Here is an 8,595-nt window from a genome sequence, read left to right on the forward strand (position 1 = left end):
GGCACTTTAGCGGTGGTCGGCCATTTGACTCCCATTGAGCATTACATGCGCTGGTATCATCAGATCACACGCCGATTGATCGGCAACCCAGCTTTGCGTCCCCCTAGGGATGTAGGATACTCAGCACTCGCGAGGCAGTACGAGGCATTGGTAAGTTTATCGTATTTAGATTTATTTAATTGCATTAATTGTTATGTTTTAAAAATAAACTTTTCTTTTGTTAAAGACAAATGCAGTTGGTGGCCGTATAGCGTTTACACATCTTAGGGTTAGAGCATATGTCTTACCCTGGGCTTGCGAGGCTTGCCGCAGAGATGGTACGGATATCCGAGAATGGTATCCGGCAGGCAGGCGAGATTAGGTGCAGGGAGGAGCTTGTTCCGGAGGTTGAGTATCAGGCAGCGCCAGGAGGAGGACCGGGTGCTCCCAGAGGAGGAGGCCGTGCTGGCAAAGGACGCCGTACTGGCAAAGGACGCCGTGCTGCCGGAGGACGCCGTGCGTGTAGAGGACGCGGCGCTGCTGCTAGAGGACCTGGTGGTGGAGGACACCATCTGGTAGATGAGGCGGATGAGGCCGATCCCATTCGAGAGGGCGTTCACGGTCTAGTCCATCCACAGCCGTTCCAGGCCGGTGGCAGCTCACCTGGGGACTCACCTACGTTTACGCCGGCGCTCTTACTTGCTGAGATACCCGGGTCTTCATCACAGCCGAGCCAGAATGCATACATGGAGGAGCGTGATAACGTTGATTGGGCGGCGTTACGCGCTTCATTAGCTGATGAGCGGCCTGTGAGGAATTTAGAGGGAGCCAGGATTCTTGACTTCGATGAGTTTTTGATCCCGGTTAGTATTTAAAATACTTATTTGTTCCTTTAAAATTATTTATTTTAAATATATATATGTGTGTGTGTGTGTGTGTGTGTGTGTGTGTGTGTTACTCATTATTTAGTAATATTTTATATTTTAGGATTCGGCGCCAGCGGGTCCACCAGAGCCACCCACTCAGGCGTTTTCTCATGGGTCTGCTGAGCCAGTGGTGTCTTCCCATATGACTACCGAGCCACAGGTAAGCTTTTTATTAAAATTTGTTTTATTCAATATAAGGTCAATATTTAATATACATATTTGATTATTTAAAGTACTTATTTTAAATATGTATGTTACTTATTATTTCGTTTTTTTCATATTTTAGGATTCGACGCCAGTGGGTCCACAGGAGCTACCCATTCAGGAGCATTCTCATCAGCCTGCCGAGGCAGAGGTGTCTTCTCATGAGACTACCGAGGCACATGTAAGTTTTTTACTTAAAACTAATTTTATTCAATATAAGGTAAATATTTATTTAATTTTTATAACTTTTACTTGGACTTCGAACAGTATCTCGTCCAGGAGACTACCTCATATTCACCACCACACCCATCTCAGGAGCCCACTCAGGCGCCCGTTGACACACAGGTTTGATTAAATAAATAACGTTAATGTATTCAATATAAATAAGAAATGGTACTAATTATTATATATTTTTTAGGTTCATCCTTCGGCGCCCGCGGTGGCAACTCCTGACGAGGAAGAGGTCGAGTTTCCAGACCTAGCTCAGCCTGAGGTTCTGAGCGTGCCAGCAAGATTAGATCCCAAGAAGAAACACGTTCTAGTTAAGGGCGCAAGGGCTAGGGGAAGAGGAGTTGATCATGACTTGGAGCGCCCGGTTATTAAGAGGAAAAAGAGCGATGGAGAGGGCAGTGGGGATGGTATGAGCCTTAGGCCTAGGGATAGTCTTCAGCATACTACATATGGGACCCATCCTCGATAGTGTATATACATTAGTGTTGTACAATTTATCGTAAACATCATATATTTTTTGCATATTTATAAATATTATATTAGTCTTTATTATTGTTTATAGTTTCACATCCTAAATTGATAATAAAAAAAAAAGTGACACATTCGAAATAAAGTTAAGCATTAATTTAAAAATAAGGCGAAACCCTAAAAGATAAATAACTTAAAGCTAATGACTACAAGTCTTCAAACAAAAAAGGACTTCGAGCACTTTTCAACCACTAAAACGACAATCCAAAGTATTGCGTATTCTTGATGTGTTGAGCCTATTTTATTAATTGTACAAATATAACTAGGGTTCTATATAAAATATTGAAGTTTCAGAATCTCAAAGCATGATTAATATACGGCTAAACTACGTAAAAAAGATAAACTACGTAAAAAGGAGTGAAAATGTAATGTTTTGGAAAATGGCGGAGTCCTATAGCGCAGTATTTTACTGCGCTATGGGTGAGAGAAACATTTGTGTAGCGCAGTAAAATACTGTGCTATAGCACTTAACGGCTCCGTCTCCGTGAAGTGCTATAGTGCAGTATTTTACTGCGCTAAAGGTACTTTTGTAACTTTTTTTCTGTTGGAGTATTTTGATTCAAAATAATTTTTTGGGGGGCATTTTGATTCCGGACCCCAATTGTGGCATCTGAATGACTTTAGTCCGGAAGTAGTTGCCAATGTTGAGTGGGCTCCTATGCACTAACAATGCATTCAAGCCTATAAGCACAAGCGAGCAAAATTTGAGGATAAAATATGAGAGCATTTTAGGGAAAATTATCCTCTATGTCTACTGAGAGAAAATATTTACATCATCTAGCCCATATTTTGAATTTGTTATCCGATTTAGTTTTTCCCCCAAGTATAATGCTGTATAATATTGTATATTGGGCTAACATGGCGTAATATTTTGTGTTGGGTTGTATATTTTTGAAAATTTTCCTTTATTTTATTTTGTATTTGTTTGAAATTTTTTATTTTGATATAAGAAATTTTAAAATTATTTATAGTATCATAATTGTGATATTATTCTATATTGCACGCAAGGTAGAATAACAATTTGTAATTACTTGTGGGTCATTTGCACTTTTGTCCCTATTTTGTGTTGGTCTTTAGTTTGTGTTCTTCAAATGGATTGGTCTTTAATTTTTGCCCTTCATAATCAAATTTATGCCTATCGAGGCATAGATTATGCATCATAATATCCACAAGTTATGTTAATTTTTTTAAAAAACTTATACCCTATAGGCATAATTCGATTTTGAAGGCAAAAATAAAGACCAGCTCATTCGAAGGGCAACAAGTAAAGACAAGTCCACTTGAAGAACAAGCTGTGCAATCCTCAATTGTGACCTGGGACTTTTTTTTGCGCGGAGTGCCCTTCTTTTGGGCTGGTCTTTCTATTTTCCCTTCATTTATGCCTTCTTTAATTTTTGCCCCTGCCGCCTGTTTAATGAATATTTTTTGACGAAATTACCCTTACCCTATTAAAACTCTTTCTATTTCGTCATTTGCCCTTTTCTTTTCTTTTTTGCTTCTTCGTTCCTCATCTGTTTTGTGTTTGTCTTATCTGTTCTAAAATTTAGGTACGAATTTGGATATTTTTCTCGTTTCAATATTTGTTTTTATGTTGAATTGATATCTTTGTCTTCGTCGTTTTTTATATTTAATTGATCCTTTTTTATTTCAAATTATAGTGTTTTTGTTACAGTGTCTGTATGATTTTTTGAACTTTAGTTTCGTTCCCCATGTATATATTCTGGTTTTTTGAATGTCGTAATATGTTTTAGTTGATTTTGATATGCGTTTTGGTTTTCTCTTTGTTGAATCTTTGAAGTTTTGTCTGTGAACAGCTGTTTTATGTTGTTGCTGTTGTTTTTGTTTAATAATCTAGGTTTTGTGAAGAATGTGTTTGTCTGAGGCAACATATGCCGGGTCCGGCAGAGTTGTTGCTTTTTGAAACTGACGTTATGCCGGTTCCGGCATAAAGTTATGCCTGTTCCGGCATAACTTCATGAATTAAGTTAATTTATGTATGTCTTGGCTTTTTGGTGTTGTCTTGTTAATAATTTTGGTTTTTATGCAATCTTTATGTGTTTTGGTGTTGTTTTGTTAATAATGTTGGCCTTTTATGCAATCTTATGTGTTTTGGTTCTTTCTTCTATTATGCAGGTATTTGTGTACCAGTGTAGGGGCTGATTTTTTATCATGGTATATGTTAATTATTTTCATTCTCATTTTTGGTTTATTCTTATGTAAACTCTTGGTTTCTGTTGACATTAATTTTTCTTTTATAGGAGGAACATCCATTGGTTAAGTTTGAACATTGGGTTGAAGGAGGTGGCATGTGGAGTGGTGATTTTCATTTTCGGAGTTTGATTTTGTCCTTTTTGAGTGTCTCTCAATTGGAGTTGTTGAAAAAGGGTGTGTTTGGACAGTTTATGGATTTGGTTGATGTCCGCCTGAGTGATAGTATTTTCCATTGCTTGATCTTATCGCAACTTTCATCTAGTAATGATAGTGCGTTAAAGTTTAAGATTTTTTATCGCGTGTGTGTATTTGATTCCGAGTCTTTCCGTCTTATTACTGGGTTGGATTCTTGTGTTGGCGATTTTAGTGTTGTGTCTAGCAGACCAAATAGATTGTTGAGACTTTATTTCCAAATCAGGATAGAATAAGGTTGTGTGATCTCCGGAGTTTTTTACAGATCAAGTCAAGTAATCGTACTGGTGGTTTTTGGGAAAGATCTAGTGATCCTGTTAGACTTGCTGAGGTCTATATATTGGAGAGGGTTTTGTTGGGTCGTATCGAGAAATGTGTTGTTAAAGGTCATCTAATGAAGATAATTGACGATGACAGTCTTCGGGTGTCTTATCCTTGGGGTTCTCTTAGTTTTAATTGGTTGGTACGGTCGATTCGTGGTTGTGTGAAGACTTTCAAGAGCACGCCATCTACACGTTATATGATTAGTGGTTTCCCTTACGCTTTAAATGTCTGGCTGTGGAGGTTTTCCCTATCTTTCGAGGGTTTTCAAGTTTTCATGGTCTGAAGTCTCCTCGTATGTTGTCTTGGGGTCCTTCAAAGCAAGTTGATTATAAAGTTATTACTGATAATTTCTTCCATGCTGAAAAAGTATGTGTTCCCCTTTTGTTGATGCTTCTTTTTCTTGGTTCTTTTTCCCTCTTGTTATTTTTTGTGTTTTTGTCTAAATTGATGTGTTTATATTGTGTTATAGAGATTCAAGAAATTTATTGTCCATGCTGTTGTTGTTGGTACGGAACAAGAGATGCTGGATTATCCAGTTGCACTTAAATTTCCTGATGATTCAGGCCCTTGTTCTTCCCGTGCGGTTTTGCCATCTGAAGTTACTTCTCAGATAGTTGATGTAAGTTGTATTTTGCTTTTTGTGTTTTTGGTTGTTTAACTGAATTCTGAGTTAGAGGCCTTGTGGTATAGTATTTTAGTAGGAGACATTTTTGTAGTCTTTTCTGTTTTGGTTATGGAAATTAAAGTTTATGCCCCTTGAGCCACACTTTTTGGTTTTGCAAACGTAGAATCTGCCCCTTCCGGCATACATTTCTCCTTTCATATTTTCAATTCTGCCCCTACCGGCATACTGTTCTCATTTTGAGACTAATTTTTGTAGGTAACACATTTTGCAGTCTTCTCTGTTTTGGTTTTGGAAATGAAAGTTTATGCCTCTTGAGGCATATTTTTTGGTTTTGCAAACTTAAAATCTGCCCCTTCCGGCATACAGTTCTCCTTTCATATTTAAATTCTGGCCCTACCGGCAAACTGTTTTCATTTTCAGACTTCAGTTCTGCCGGTTCCGGCATACTTGTTCAACATTAATTTAGTGACATCAAAAGTAATGTGTTGTTTTATTGATCTGTTATACAGGGTGTTTCGTCTAGTGTGAAGAAGCAACTTGATGATGAACGATCTACAATTGTCAATCAAGTAAAGGTATGGCCTTTTATTTTTTATTTTTGAGTTTGTTAATATGATATGTATACTTTGCATGTTGCATTCGTTGTTTTTGTTTATTCTCATTTTCTTTTCTTCTTTGTTTAATTTTTTTTTTCGTTTTTTTGTAGTCTTTGGATAGCCGTTTCGAAGAATTGGATAAAAATTTTGTTGGCGCGATTAATGCTGTGGATAGCTTAGTTCGTGTACATGATGAAACAAAGTCAGGTGTAGCAGCTTCTGAAAGTGCTAAAAGAACTTGTTTAGAAAGTAGACTTGACAGTTTGAAAAGTAAATTTGATTATGTGATGCATTGTGTTGAAAGTTTAGTTCGACTGCATAGCGAAAAGAAATCTTGTAAAGCTTGTAAAGCAAGGTCTACAAAAAATGAGACGTCTCCCATGCTCGATATGCTCTGTGATGCTATTGTTTCTTCATCAAGTCAACTGTCTGATAAAACTCAAACTATTTCTCAGTTTGAAAAGGAATATGTGAAAGAAAATAAAGACCGCGCAAAAAAAAAAGCACTTAAAGAAATTGCTGCAATTAATGATGCTTTTCAACGCGGAGATATTTTGTTTTCTTCTAATGAAGCAGCACAAAATGTAAATGAAGTAGCAGCTGCTGTTGAAGATAGTAGAAAACGTCCGAGATGCGAAGATGGAAACAAAGAAGAAGATGGTAGTAGAAAACATCCGAGATGCGAAGATGGAAACAAAGAACATGATGGTTATCCTAATTGGAATTTGCTTACACCAAGCAGTACTCCAGTTGAGAAACGATTGAGTTCTGTTGCTGAAGATATATACTGTATTGCAGAAGAGTTAGGAAAGTGAATTGATTTTTTTGTTGTTATTTACGGCAAGTGTTATGTTATTGTGTTTCTCCCTTTTTCGAATGATGTATATGTAAATTGGTCTTTCATTTCTGTACATATAATGAAGTTTCACTTTTTCAAATTGTGTTCTGTAGTCTGCCTTAACGGGCATACTTTTGCCATTTTCTCAATAGATGTTCTGCCCCTTCCGGCATACTTCTAAGATGGAAGTAACTGTTTTTCCTAAAAATAAAAAAGATAATTAAAAAGTGACTCTTGTTCTAAAACATCTCCAATAAGTGCGACAATTACTTCCAATTAATGTATTAATTATTTTGTTTTTTAAAAAAAAATGGAAAGAAAAACTGAAAAATTCTTTGTATTTTTGTCAATAGTTGCGACAGTTACTTCAATTTAAATTTTAGTAACTGTTTTTGCTTTAAAAAAAAAATCAATAATTTTAATCTTGCCGCCTCCAGCATAAGTTTACCCGTTGGGAACAGAAATTATGCCCCTTCCGGCATACTTCTAAATTTGTAGTAACAGTTTTTTTTTTTCGCTAGAAATAAAAAAAAGATAATGAAAAAGTGACTCTTATTCCCAATATCTCTAATAGGTATTTCTACATTTACTTCCAATTGAAAATGTATTAATTTTTTTCTTTTAAAAAAAAAAAAAAAAAAAAACTGAAAACTCTTTGTATTTTTGTCAATAATTGCAACAGTTACCTCAATTCAAATTTCACTAACTGTTTTGGTTTTTTTTTTTTTTTTTTAGAAAAAACTGCAAAACTCCCTGTATCCTCATTCAATTGAAATCCAATCGTTTCACCAGTTATTCCAATTTAAAATGCACTAATTTGAACTTCTATATAAAGCCACACAATTATGCCTACAACGACAAACTTTTATTCCTAACACACTTATATTATGCCGCTTTCGGCATAAGTTTTGTCACGTGGTTAGCACGTGTGCAGTTTTAAAAAAAATTGTTCAATATATATTGCCCGCTCTTCCTGTATTTTACTTTTTATTTTCGTTTGTTCACTTTAAAGTTGAAAAAGGCAGTTGCTTTGTCACGTTTCCTATATCATCTTTATCATTCATTGATTTCTCTTGGTGGGGTTTCAATTTCATCTGTAAGTTATTAGTTACTATTTCATTATTTGTTGATAAGTTATTTCCTTCAATTGTTTGTGTCTGTATTTTATTTGAATAGGGTTTTTTGTTTTTTGTTTTTGTTTTTTTTCCTTTTTACGTTTTTGGTAATGTATTTTTGTTGGTAATGTTTTTTATGTGTTTTTTTTCCTTTTTTTTTCCTGATTGAATTTTATGTTTTGCTCATGTCAGTGTGCTAAATCATGAGACGACAATTTGGACAAGTTGCTGACTATTATATTCCTCCGGAAGAGTGGACGAACACACACATCAGTGCTGTATGGCGAGGGGATGAAAAGTTTGTTAAATTTGTTGAGAAATTTCTTACAAAAGAACAGTTGGTAATTTTGAAGAATCGTCCTTTTGGGAAATTTGTGGAATTACATAATATAAAAATGTCGGGTATCTTGGTGAATTTTATGTTGTTGTCGGAAGTTCAGTGTTCTGAAACCAATGAAATGCATTTTAATATACAAGATAAACTTGTGACATTTACAAAGCAATCATTTAAGAGAGTCACTGGGTTATCAATTACTGAACCTCCTAGATCTTTCTATGCTAAATATAATAAAACCAATGGCAGTCGTCTTTTGAGAAGATATTTTGGTGTTGGAGATGGTAAAAGGAATTTGGAAGTGAGGGATTTGAAGAATGTGATGAGTGCTGAAAATGTAGATTTTGAAGATGACCTTGATGCGATGATGCTAGCAGAGGTATACATTCTTGATCGTGTTTTATTGGGCGGTAGAATTGATAAAACGGTGTTGTGGCAGCATATTGTATACATAGAGGACACTGAATTGTTTGAGCAGTTTAATTGGGGGTC

The sequence above is a fragment of the Lycium barbarum genome, chromosome 9, assembly GCF_019175385.1.
Source record: "Lycium barbarum isolate Lr01 chromosome 9, ASM1917538v2, whole genome shotgun sequence".
NCBI lineage: Eukaryota > Viridiplantae > Streptophyta > Magnoliopsida > Solanales > Solanaceae > Lycium > Lycium barbarum.